General features: G+C 34.7%; 1 protein-coding gene across 11 annotated transcripts in view; it reads left to right on the top strand.

Annotated features, from left to right (window-relative positions):
• Positions 1–13666, top strand: part of LOC115455890 (protein madd-4) — a 416434-nt gene that overhangs the window by 68779 nt on the left and 333989 nt on the right. For 2 of the 11 annotated variants that reach the window (XM_037445321.1, XM_030184680.2), the window contains exon 2: positions 9700–9742. The exons of the other annotated variants lie outside the window; for them this stretch is intronic. The gene's annotated coding sequence lies outside the window, so the exon portion shown is untranslated. The remainder of the gene's footprint in view (positions 1–9699; positions 9743–13666) is intronic. 11 annotated transcript variants of the gene reach the window in all.

Here is a 13666-nt window from a genome sequence, read left to right as displayed (position 1 = left end):
AGTTAATCGGGTAAGCCAAACAAACCATCTCGGACAAAGGACCTGAACGAATTTCGTTAAAATATATTTGATTTTATTTTCTTGTCAATTGTTTCATATGGTACAATGAGATATGCGATAAAGTTTTAATTTAAATATTTCTGGGTAATGGAATTTATTTTTAAACAGCAACGTTCTAAAATCAATTGAAATGAAATGAAATGAATGCAGTTTTTATGTTGATGTTACTAGGAGATTGCCTTGTATTGTTTTGATAAGTTATGTTAATGTTGAAATGTGAGTTTTACAGACACGCCTTATTCATTAAATAAAACATCTAATTGTTAATATTATATAAACCGCAGAAGGAATTTTGAAAATTTACTCGCGGCTTCACACTTTCCTGCAACGAAACTCCCCAAATCACTGTAGCTATCTATAGCTCTATGTATACAATTTCAGCGCCATCTATTTTAAAAAATATGTTTAAAAATCTAAATATTTCTTACGGGAACATAACCGGAACAAAAGGAAGCCTACATAATTCAAGACATGGTCTATCCCAGTGGAAAAAATCATCTAAATCCGTCCAGTGATTTCTGCGTTTACTTTTAACAAACATTCAAACATGAAACATCCGAAAATAATCTTAAATATTCGCATCTATAATATTAATAAGATAATTAAGTATTGGATACAGTTATTTTGTTATCTGTTTGAATTTAATTATATTTTTATTGTAGTCATTAGTATTGTTAAATTTAGAGTAAGATTATATTGTTGTTTGGCCCGTGCTGAATAACTTAAATTTATAAATAAAGAAAAAAGACATATATTTATGTCATAAAATATATAAATGATATTGCGCCAACAATAGGAACACTCACTTAGCTCCATACTGCAGTAATAACATAAGATGAATCTCTAACGTAATACTAAAATACGTCAATGAACAAGTTGCGAAAACCGTCTGTTTGTACGAACATAATTGAAGCCATTTTTGCTCAGAGCGTCTCGAGATTGTTTTGTTTTAATTGTCGACGAAGGCACCTGGCACGTACCGGCTGATTGTTTTCCATTTCAATCTGCGCAGTTCATGTTTTAAATGTTCATAATTTGCTTTTTCTGATTGAAGTTATATTAATTAGGTTAATGTGAGGATTCTGTTGGATTGAGATCCTTTTTTGTTTTGTAGTTTGTTAAATGTCGACAATGGCTTCAGGTTTTAAGAATTTATATAAATCACGGTAAAGTATAGGATAGTTATTTCATTAATCATGTATTTACTAATCTTGAAATAAAACTATTTTATGGACTTTATCGCGTAAAAAATTGTTAAATATTTTTATTTCAATGCCTAATATTCGCGTAAACATAAGAAACTTATTGATCGTAAAATACGAAGTCGAATGTTTTTCATAAGTGCAGTTGCCATTCTTAATCATAATTATTAAAATAATAATTAATAAAACAAACAAGCTCAGAGTAAGTCTGAATCGTACAATCACGAGAACAAATATTTCGAAGGAATTCCGAAAAACATGTACAAAGAAGCAAGTTCTGTGGAAACTTTCCTTCACTCGTTACGCAGTTCCATATACAGTATGAGCCTTTCAAGGCGTGGCTTAGCAACGGCTTCACGATTGTACTTGGCATAAGCTCACACTACAATGAGAATTGCCATGCAAAGATAATGCACTGCAATTTCGTGATTATTTTTAGTTGCTTTTGAAATATTTTATTGTATGTTCATGTTTTGAAAAAGTATATTTATTCATTATTATACGATGTGTATATTATTTGGGGTCGTTTCACTGTAACGTGCTCCAATAGAAACATATTTTAAAGAACAAAGTAAATATTTTATTTTGGTAAATGTATGCTTAAATTTCAAAAACATATTTCCAATATTAAAAAAGACTTATCTTATCACTTCCTTTATCATTCCCGTATATACACAGAGTTTCTCGGTCAAAGGGCCTTTTTTGCGATGTAAGATTGTTTTTGATAACCAAAATTTTCGTTGATTGTTATCTTCTATTGCAATTTCTTGGATTCGATACAGTAATTATATCGGATAAGGGTAAGCAAATCAATCCATGACATTAGAATTAACATTGCCCTGTAGGCAAAGGCTTGGTTGTACCTCTGGCATTACTTTAGTCCATGGGCAGTGGATGCTGCATACCATTAGGTCTGCTTGCTCGTTTACCTACTAAGGCAATAAAAAAAATAGAAAAGTAAACGACAAATTCATGCAATTAAATTAATCGTTTTCTTTCTTTACTTGTGGTAAATGTAAAAGTTGCTTTTGCTGCACACTAAGGATTTGGAAAATTACCCAAGAAATTTATGATCTTCAAAAACGTTTTTACACAACTTTACAAGCAAAGAACTGTCTACGTGCTAGAAATACAAAATAGACGATATTTTATACGCATTTTAGTGAAATATTTAGAGCGTTTTAGCAAACAGTTGCTTAAAACCACACCCTGTATACAGACGACGCATAACGCCCGCAGCAGCATTATTTTCCCCTTGTATTTTATTCTTCTCTCAACGTAAAATTATCATGTCATAAATAAACAGTAATATTTCGCTACGAAAATATTTTTTGATGTTTTAGTTTTTGTCTGCTCTCCTATGCTTTTAGCAAATTTTTGTATTCCACTAAACATGTATGTTTTGGCGCGTTATTGTTACCTGCGAAAGATATTTCTATTTTTAGTAGTTATTTATTCTTAATGGTAGTCGTAAAAATCCTTTTCTGCATTATAAAATATTATAATATGAAAATAGCGCTCTTTGTGAGATAAAGCTTTTATTCCACTCCACAGTAGGACCTTAAAGCATCTTTTGAGGAATGGATCGCGTTTATTTACTACAACTAGCCTAATTTCGAACCTTCAGGGATTTGATTTCGAGAATTGATATCCACATGTCTTTTGATTATTGCAAAGCGTCAGCATCTCAAAGATACGTAAAAACCTTCCTCGGGATATCTAAAGCGAGTGTCGTTTACTGACCGCTGACCTACAATAGAGGTGCGTCCTATGCTTGATTTTGTACATTATTGTATATGTAATGATTATTAATACGAAAAAGAAACATTCTTGTGAAAACTGCATAAAACTCGGTTAAAAATAAGCCAGTAATTTATATTTCAAATATTGCAATGTGCAGCAGAATAGCCTAGTTGGGTGTGGAACGGACTGCCGAGACGAATGTCCGCAGGTTCAAATCGGGCACACACCTCTGACTTTTCTAAAAATCATGTGTGTATTCTTTGTGAATTTTCGCGTTTTAACGGTGAAGGAAAACATCGTGAGGAAACCTGCACATCTGAGAAGTTCTCTATAGGAATTTCGAAGGTGTGTGAAGTCTACCAATCCGCACTAGGCCAGCGCGGTGGACTAAGGCCTAATCCCTCTCAGTAGTAGAGGAGGCCCGTGCTCAGCAGTGGGCAAGTATATAATACAGGGCTGTTATTATTATTATTATAATGTGCAGAAGTGGGCGCGTTGGGATATCGCTTTATCTCTTTCTTGCACGCGTCGAAATTCTTGATGATGTCAAATGTGGGTATTGTCTTTTTTGTTTCTTCTTACTTACCCAAATTGAAAGATTTAAAACTTGTTGATTTTTACCGGATTTTAGTAATTCCTTCTGTGTTATAATGTATAAAATGTAAACATTTGATAATAGTAAAGAAAAAATATGAGTCCGGTACTGTTACTATCATACAAGTATTACCACTATATTATCTGCGCTTAAAATATGTTAATATGTAAATTTTAATGACCAAATATAATGCATCGCAATTTGCGTTATAAAACAGAATGTAATTTACGTCACGGATGTTCCATTTATATTTTTTAATACATATGCGCTAGTTAGTTAAAGGATTTAGTATAAAAATAAGGCTTTAGTAGGGCAGTAGTTTAGTGTGGAACGGTCTGCCCAGATAAATGTCTTCAGGTTCTAATCCCAAAGGCACAAACCTCTGGCTTTTTTAAAGTTATGTGAGAATTCTTTGTGAATTATCGCTTGTTATAACGGTGAAGGAAAACATCCTGAGGAAACCTGCATACCTAAAAGCTGTCAATAGGAATTTCGAGGGTCTATGAAGTCTACCAATTCACTAGGCCAGCGTGGTGGACTAATGTTTGATCCCTCTCAGTAGTGGAAGGCCGCGCCCAACAGTGGGCCAGTATATAATACAGGGCTGATATTATTATTATATTAATACAATAGGCGTTTATCGAAGATCCGCGGTAAAACACACTGATGCTAGTGGGATATTTGTGTCAGCCACGCAACTACCATACATAAGGTATAAAATCCGCTGGACTCGCCCATGTAAGTCATCTTTCTGGATCAGTCTTTTGGGGTCTGAACGGTTATGGTGGGTCCACCGTACCTTACGACGGCTGCGGGCTACCTCCGACGGACGTGTCTTAGATGTTGTTCACAACCGCGCGATTTTGTCTAGAGTACTATTAGGCTCAGGAGCCCTGCGCACCATAAGACGCTTTCGGCGTTATCGGCAGTGTAAGGCTGGCCTTCATTCTAGATCAGCCTGTGTAATTGTGTAATGTATAATGTGTAATAATTTCAAAAAAGTTGTCTTGGCGTTGCTGAAGGGATGATATTAGTTTTTATAAATTTAATTGCTTTATTTATTATTAGTTTTGTTATTCTTTTAAATATTAAATATCATATCGTTTGTTTTTGTGTTAAGTTTGCTGTTTAATTTATGTAATATCTGCTTTTAAATTTTAAATATAATTTCATTTGTTTTAAGTTTGCTATTTAATTTATGTAATATCTTCTTTAAATTTTAAATATCATTTCGTTTGCTTTTGTCTTAAGTTTGTTGTATAACTTATGTAATATCATTCTCAATATGTTTATTTACCGAGAAAAATACACGTTATTATGTGTGCATGCTGTGACAACTTAAAGTGTTGTACATTGAATTATATTTTTGTATCGATTTTTGTATCCATGCTACAATGTAACAACTAATTTTTGTCCAAATAAATAAATAAATAAATGTGTATATCGGTTTCAAACAGGCCGGCATATTGTGAATTGGCGGACTCATCGCGAAGATACTCCATTGGAAGGTCACTCTACCATTAGATGCAGTAATGTCACCTTGTCTATCCGAAATGCCGCTATAAGTTTTAAGATCGGCGTAAATTACGTCAGGTGTATAAATATTATACATATTATATATGTATTACGTACTAGATCTGGCGTTGTGTACACTCATTCTGTCCGACTTAATTGTATTGCAATCCGTACACCTGACCGGTTGCCATTTTAGTTCAGATTTTGAACAAATAATTTATATCGACGTTTGTGTCTATAGAATATACGTCAAAAGCGAAATTATATTTAATCAAAGAGAATATAATCACTTGCAATTAATTTAATACGTCAATGATATTATAAATATAACAACCAGCCGCTAAATTTCTATCTCCATATATCAAATGAATTCAACTAAAATACTTAGCGCGGACCTCTCGCGTAAATCTTCGCAACGGTCCCAGATAATGGATCTTTTTGTTAGTACAAAGTATCTTAAGTGCTAGTATTTTACGGTTAAGGGCCCATAATAAATATATGTACTAACGGAATTATTCCTTGCTAACAACGTTGTGGAAGTTAAACGGATAAGAAATTTATTTTGTTATTTTTTTTCTGGATATTAGATTTAAAAGTATATGTTAGATAACTTTACTTTGAATTTAGATGCTCGGGGTTGATTATAATAATATCAGCCCTGTATTATATAGTGTGCTACTGCTGGGCACGGCTCTCTACTACTGATAGGGATTAGGCCTTAGTCCACCACTCTGGCCTAGTGCAGATTGGTAGACTTCACACACCCTCAAAATTCCTGTAGAGAACTTATCAGATATGCACGTAGAACTTTTGTTGATGATGGTTAGCGATACGACCGCCCAGAAACAGTAGAAACACTATCCAACTACTTGAATTACAAAGTATTGTTTGGTATTTCACTGCTCTCGCCATCCTGAGATATGAGATATTAAGTCTTATTCTGTCCATTAGTTATACTGGCTACAAAGTCCTTCAAACCGCACCACAACAGTGACTATATACTGTTGCGTGGCGGTAGAAATAGACATTGCGTTGGTACCCAACCAGGCGGACTCTCCTTACATATAAGAGGCCTACCACCAGTAAAAGTCGCCTTCGTCCGACCTGTATAAAACCTTGCAGATGGTTCAATTTTTATTACCTATATCTTATAAATACTATATTCTAGAGATTTAATTCGAAAATCAACCTGGATAAACACGCCCCATCACACTGAAAAGCAAATAAAACCATAATACAAACTACGCTCTCGTGTCACGCCGAAGAAAATCTATTTTATTCCGGTTATAATCCGAAGTGTCGCCGGCGGGTCCAACCGGCTAACCCGGTAAATTGTATTACGCCGGTCGTCGGAGACGCCGGATAGACGACGTCACCGGACATGGCCGGATACGGCGGAGTTTGTTTAACTAGTCCGACGAGATTGGTATTTTTTTGTAGGATTTTGTTTTGTTATTTAGATTTATCGATAGTGTATTGTGTAGGTTGTATTTTTATTTATGGGTTAGGATACAAATAATCTAGAGTGGCCGTTGTGAAACCTTATTTTAGAGGTGTTACAAAGACGTCTAGTTATGGTGCTCCGGGCTACAACGTAAATTCATTAGCTTACATAAATGTCTAAAGAAGTAATTATAAGAAAAATTTATTCGTACACTATATGTACAATAGAGATGCTTACAAACATTTATAACAAGATAAAAAAATAAGTATAAAAGGGTTCGGGCAAAATGCACCCCATAGCCAGAAAGGGCAATTCTTTTTTTTTAAACAAAAATACATGTAATAATTAAGATCCATTTCTAGCTGTTTTTTTTGCAAAAATAGAAACTGTACAATGTACATCTATATAATCCACGTATAAATAGCTGAATGAATTTGAACGAAATTTGGTAGATACACAAAGTGACCTATTTTTTTACGCGGTGTAAATGCAATGTTTCTCACAACCGCCCAGTATTAAAAGCGGCGACTGAGCGGTTATATTGTGTTCGTCGGCCTTACGCTCCGGAGTTGAGCTGCTGGGATCATCTGGGTGGTTGAATGGGTCGTAAACGTAAGGCAGCCCCCGGCCCGAGTTCCTAACACTAAATACCACTCTACGACAATACCAACTAAAACTCCACAGTGGCCATCTTCGCCGCATTAAAGGCGGCTGCTTCGTCTAGCAGAAGGAGCCTAGTCATTGTCCGTTATTGCGCCTGCGCAGTGTCGCCTAGCGGCCCATAAGCAGAAAGACATAATCGTGGATTGACATGTCATAATTCATAAATACTTTGTTACCGCGAAAACACACATGACTTATTTCGACAAGTCTTCGAAAGCCAGATGTGAAATATACTAAATATTTTTTATTGCTCAAATTTTGATTGTGAAACTAGTTTTGGTCCTTCGAGCCGTGTTTACGTGTCGAACAGAATCCGTCGGCGCTAACGACCCGCCGGGAGAATAACCGGGCAAATTACATTATCCCTTTAGCTGAATCCGGATGTACGTGTTTATGCTGACAATTTTCTTGGTATCGTTGTAGGCTGGCGCAAGTTGGGAGCGGTGTAGTGGTAGATATTTACGTTGCTAGGGAAAATGCTTTTTATTTTCGATCTTATATTGCTGTAAAATAAAAAAAACACAGCTTAAGTAAATATTATTATTAAAGTCCATGATTTGTCATAATCTGAAATTGTTTAGTTTCAAATAATTTTATTTTCATTACGTGATGTTAAAATTACATAAATAGCTTTTAAGCGACTGGGTTAATTCATAAATATGTTTTTTAACTCCTTATTAAATTAAAAAGTGTGCCGTTAAGTGACAACGTATTTTTAAATTTTATTTTTTTATTCAACTTGTTTTTTTATTTTAAATTTCTTCAGTTAAAAACCTAACAAAACGAAAAAAACTATTATAATTTTGTCTAACCGCTATCGCCTATCAATTAAATGACCCAAAAAATATCTCTCGCTGAAGGAACTGTCCCTATCAACTGTCAGGGCAGAAAATATATTTTTTGCAGAATTTTCCCGAAGCGTTGCAAACATACACGCTGTACAATAAATATTGGGCATTATTGGGTGAGCGGGTAGGCTGTGGGCCTGAGTTATGGCGAAGTCAACCTCATACTGGACAAACTATTAATGCCGATCGAGCAAGGACTTTTGGCCTCTGACTTTGATTAATGGGAGGATTTAATCGTTTATATATTGATAGTGGGCAAGGTAATTGACAAGCGACATTGAGTTTTATGTATATTCAGAATCAGCATGTTTTTCTCCGTACCCTAAAAACTAGTTTCGTTTTTTTTAAGTCGCTAAGTCAGTTAGCCTGCCAACCATTGATATATTTTACTATTTAGCAGGGCGTGGTTTATTTTTTGGTAAGAATAAGGTTAGCTAAGCTATAGGCAATGCAATCTGCTGTCTTCTGTCCACGGTGGACCTGGACCGAAACATACTGTATCTCGAAGGATATTATCAAAAATATTGTTAGTATAAAAATATTTTGCATATACGATTTGATGCATAAAGCAGTAGACCAGGCTTTGTGGCGTACCCTGGGAGAGGCCTGTGTCCAGCAGTGGACTGCAACGGGCTGATGAGATGATGATGATGATGATGATGAAAAATATTTTTGTGAGGGTATTTGTGATGCTTTTTGCTATTAAAATTCTGAGCGGAAGACCAGGGCTATTGGTCGTTGACAGTCATACTGGTAGGTTGGTTGGTTTAAAGTTTTTCTGTTGGAGAAAAGTGGGTACCCTGGTTACGGCTCTGCATATCCCTTCAGAGATAAATACGTGATGTATGTGTCATAATATACTTTTATATTCTCTTTTTAGGACATTGTTAAATTGATATTAAAATCGAAAAACGTTTCGTTCATCCATCGCTTCAAAACGCTGCACAGCAAGCGATGATGAAAATATGAACAGCTATCTTTGCATATACAAGTTGCGAATCATCGTCGCGCCTCGGGCGTCCCACTCTATGTTTCCCTAAACATGTCGCTTTAGAATTCGTTTACATTGACGCTTGTTCCCCGCTTACAATATTAAGAAGGGGAGCGCTTCCTAAATATATGGCTCGGTTCTTATTAGTTAGTTGCTAAGTGCTAATTCAAAATACATATTTGAAGGGTATAATGTCATATTCCAATATAAGTCGGAGATGTATTGTTTCTTGGTGCTAAATAGAAGTAATTCATTAATAATAAAGCAATGTTAAAGTTCAATCATTTATTTATTTTTTGGTGCGTGTTTATTTTTTTTTGTATTTACACCGATTACTTTGAGATTAGTGAGTCGTTTTACGTGATTCATGATTAGTTAGGTAGGAAATTCCTTTGCGATGGTTCTACAAACACACACACACACACAAAGTTCTTTCTTGTGTTTTTTGGTAATTTACTTTATAGTTCTTTTTCCTCATATGGAAGATTGTTATTTAAAATAGAGGACACTGACTTCTGAAAACAGGTTTATACCTAGCTCAGAAGTCAGGGAACTAAATTGTTAAACCTGTTGCGAAATAAATTATTACTATTACTAAAAAAAACAAAAGAATCTAACATGTTTTTGTTTGTTTCTAGGTACTATTACAGATTCGAGTGACGTCACGATATCCGGAATTCCGTATGTACCCACAATTGATTCAAGAAATTTCCTCTTAACTTCTCTATTCGTAATTCCGATACAAATGTTGATGCGTTCCGTTTGATTTAGCCTGCGGGTCCGGGTTTCTGTGATCAATGGCTCATAACACTTGGATCTGACGTAATAAAACGTAAATAAGTCGAGCGTGTGGTCGCATTTGTGCTGGGGTTTTGATTTAGTTTTTATGGATCCTTATATTATTTCTGATGTTTCCGCGAATGTTAGACATTAAAATTAAACTATTTTTTGGATTTTATGAAATGAAATGATTTACTTGAATCTGTAAAATGTTATACATTATTTAGATTCCGTCAATATTAACTTTACCACCAGTTCGGAAAGCAGTTCTCACAAGAGAAGAACGGGCAAGAAACTTTGGTGTTGTTGTTTTCAAAATCAGTTTAACGTAAAGACTACAGTACATGATAAAGAGAGGAGAGAAAAAAATGCAATTGGTTTTTAGTTCATTTATCGCGGCGTAGGTAGATATTGTAACTTTGCGGATGAACAACACCTCAGTCCGCCCGTGACCACGAAGGCTGCAAAGTCTTCGAATTGCCGGGAGAAATTATAGTATATTAAAACGCAATAAAATCCAAAAAATAGTTTAATTTTAAAATCCGTATATGGTTTAACGGAAGGACATGTGGGATCTGTATTTTTTATTGAAATATGTGGCCTAACTGGAATGGTTTCACCTTGAGTACTAAGAACACTATCAATAACGTTTAATTTATGACAGTGTTTAAAATTAACAGCTTCGTTAATTATATTTTCAATAAAATGAATATGAATATGTTGGATCATGTTGTGGTAGGATATATTTTATATTCGCTCGGAGAGCGACCACCGTACACAAAAAAAAACACATCATAGTGGCCCGCCCACGTAAGTGTCGCGTTCCGGAATCAGCCTGTGTATATCCGGTTCCAACAGGCCGGCATAATTGTATCAACTGCCGAGAGGTAATCATCTCTCGTCAGTCGACATTCTATTGCACACAACTTACTATCAGATGCAGAGGGTCTTAGCCGTGCACGTTTAAAAAAATGGACCAACAATGATTATGATCCATGAATCACATTATGCACTTATCTAATTAATATATTTTTTCAATAATCCTCATTAAATAACACTAAAATAACAAGAATAAGGAAAATATTAGTAACATTTCCTTATTCTCTCAACCTCAATAGAATACATTCGCAAAACGGATTGTTCTAACAAACGCGCTCAAAGTTCGCTACCTACAAGTGTATTAATTTGCTCGCGTTTCCTCGTACATACACAAATCGTTTTGATCTCTCATTACGGCACAAATATGTGAATAGACCGATGTTATTTCATTCTGATTTATATTTATCCTGAAATTTGAACATACTTTTGTATGCAGAAGGAACAGTGCGGTGAAAATATTCATAATACAGGTAAATTTTGATATGCGTTAGTAAATAAAACCACATACTTTTTTTCTTGAAATAACGCTTTAAAATGAATTACTAACTGTATATGAAATTATTAATAGTAGTAAGTTGCGAACAAAATAAATATCAATAAGAAATAATTTTAATTATACACCCGTAACTATTACTTTAATGGAATTCGTGGCAACATCACACATTCCGCCAGAAACACACGCACACGCTATATATGTACACACTTAACTACAATAATATAAAACTGACACCAGGATTTGTGGTGAAAATAATCATTATTGATGGATGATTTTTGATACGATGTTAAACAGGTAAAGACAAGCATGTCATGTGATTGTTTTCTTCACGCAAGACAAATGACAGAATGTAATTAAAAAATATTAAAAGGGCATTTTACAAGAGCGTAGCTGCGGGCAATTGTTAGCCTTAAATAATCATATCCCGTAAAACTTCGCATCATATTTATAACATATATAATTTAATATTTAATCTCCTTCCACTGTACGTAATTCGTTTATTTATTGTAATAAATAAAATGACTTCTGGCTGAATTCTGGTTCTCCGAATTTTGTCTGGTTATGTGAAATATCATTCTACTGTAATTAATATTGTAAATTGAGTTTGTGAACATATTTGAACTAAACGCATTAACCGCTAGATTATTTTGATAACATTTTGTATATTTTAAGTTTTGATTTAATTTATTCGTTATTTTTATGTTGATATGTCCAGAGAAACAATATAATGGAATGTTTTAATTAATATTCCCAAATATCTACTATGTTATTTCGTTTCTTATAAGTATCTTGCAGTAACGAATGGTGAAATTTTCCAAAAGGAAACCCGACACAACATATAAGTACTAATATGCATAATTGCTGTCTACAAATCGTTCTAATGATAATTAATTTCTACATAAATTCTCCATAAAGGGAAGTCGGCAGCAAACGTATTATATAGGCCCTTCGCCATTGGTATTGTGAAGGATATACTAAGTTTGTATCATTCCTAACAGGAGTTGAAATAAACATACCCCCTTATTCATAAGAATATGACTATTTCAACAATAATAATATAAATAAATTTTATACGTTATTTATCTAAAGACGGAGCGTTGCTGTTATAACTAGTCTGTTTCATACGGCCGTTGTGATTGGCTAATATTGGGATACAACTTTAATCTAATTGGCTCTCAGATAAATAGAGCTAAAAAAAAAGCAAGTTGTCACATACACAAAGCTGAGAAACAGACTTGCTATCACAGCAATACTTCTTCCTTAGATAAATAACGTTTATGAATAAGAGGGATAGTCTATACGTAAATATAAGTAACATATAAGTACACTATACAGTTATCTAGATTAGACTGCGCGCGGATAAATTTCATGCATGAGACGGTCTGGAGGCAACGTGTCGAAATTTCCAGAAATTCCATTCTAAACTTTACATTTTCACCGAGAATTGTGGCGAATTTTCCTAAGACAACCACAATTTCACCTCTAGCGAATTACCTAACTCCGAACCTAGGGTAGTAAGGGTAAATGCTATGTTGTTCACACAATCTTACTAATATTATAAACTAGCTGACCCGACAGACGTTGTCCTGTCTTAACTATGTATGCACGCGCGCATTCTGTCAATCGCTGACAGTTATTTCAAACCACTGACAGTTATGTAAAATTAATATTGTCGTTAAGTTTTCTTAAATTTACTAATTTTCCGCGCAATTTTTTCTTTCATAAGAACCTTCTCCTGACAATAACAAACGCAACAAAAAAAGTGAAATCGGTCCAGCCGTTCACGCGTGATGGCGTGACCAAGGGAAATAGGGATTCATTTTTATATATATATATATATATATATATATATATATATATATATATATATATATATATATATATCGATAGATTTTGTGCGAAATTTTGTAAAGATGTATGAAAGAAGTAAACACAGAAACCACTGAATGGAACTGGATGACATTTTGCATACAGAAACACCATGTCCTGGATTAGCATATAAGTACAATTTTTACCGGCGTAGTTGCCTTACGGCAGGACTGTAGTGTTGAGGTCACGGGTTCGATCTCCGGGCCGGACAGATATTGCTTTTTGTTTACTCAGTCCGGAGTCTGGAACTTGTGACCGATATGGCAATTGACTCGTCCTCTATCATTTTGGTGAAATTTGGTGCACCAGTTGCGCCTCTGCATACCCCTTCGGTGAACAAAGTAGTGAGTGTATATGAGTTTATACCGGAAAAGTATACAGTGGACTTTAGTTACTTAGACATTAACCTTAATCGCGTTTCACGCGACAAAACTCCTGAATGCAAACTAATTAACGTTAAAATCGCCCTTATTACAAAGGAGTGACTGCTCTGAGACCGCACATTGTACGCCCCAGAATGTCTACATGCAGTCCTAAGACGTTTGGAGTTGCTTGCAAGATTTCTCGAATGTTCCCCCTCG

This window comes from Manduca sexta, chromosome 5 (assembly GCF_014839805.1).
Source record: "Manduca sexta isolate Smith_Timp_Sample1 chromosome 5, JHU_Msex_v1.0, whole genome shotgun sequence".
NCBI lineage: Eukaryota > Metazoa > Arthropoda > Insecta > Lepidoptera > Sphingidae > Manduca > Manduca sexta.
This window is presented reverse-complemented; position numbering and strand designations above follow the sequence as displayed.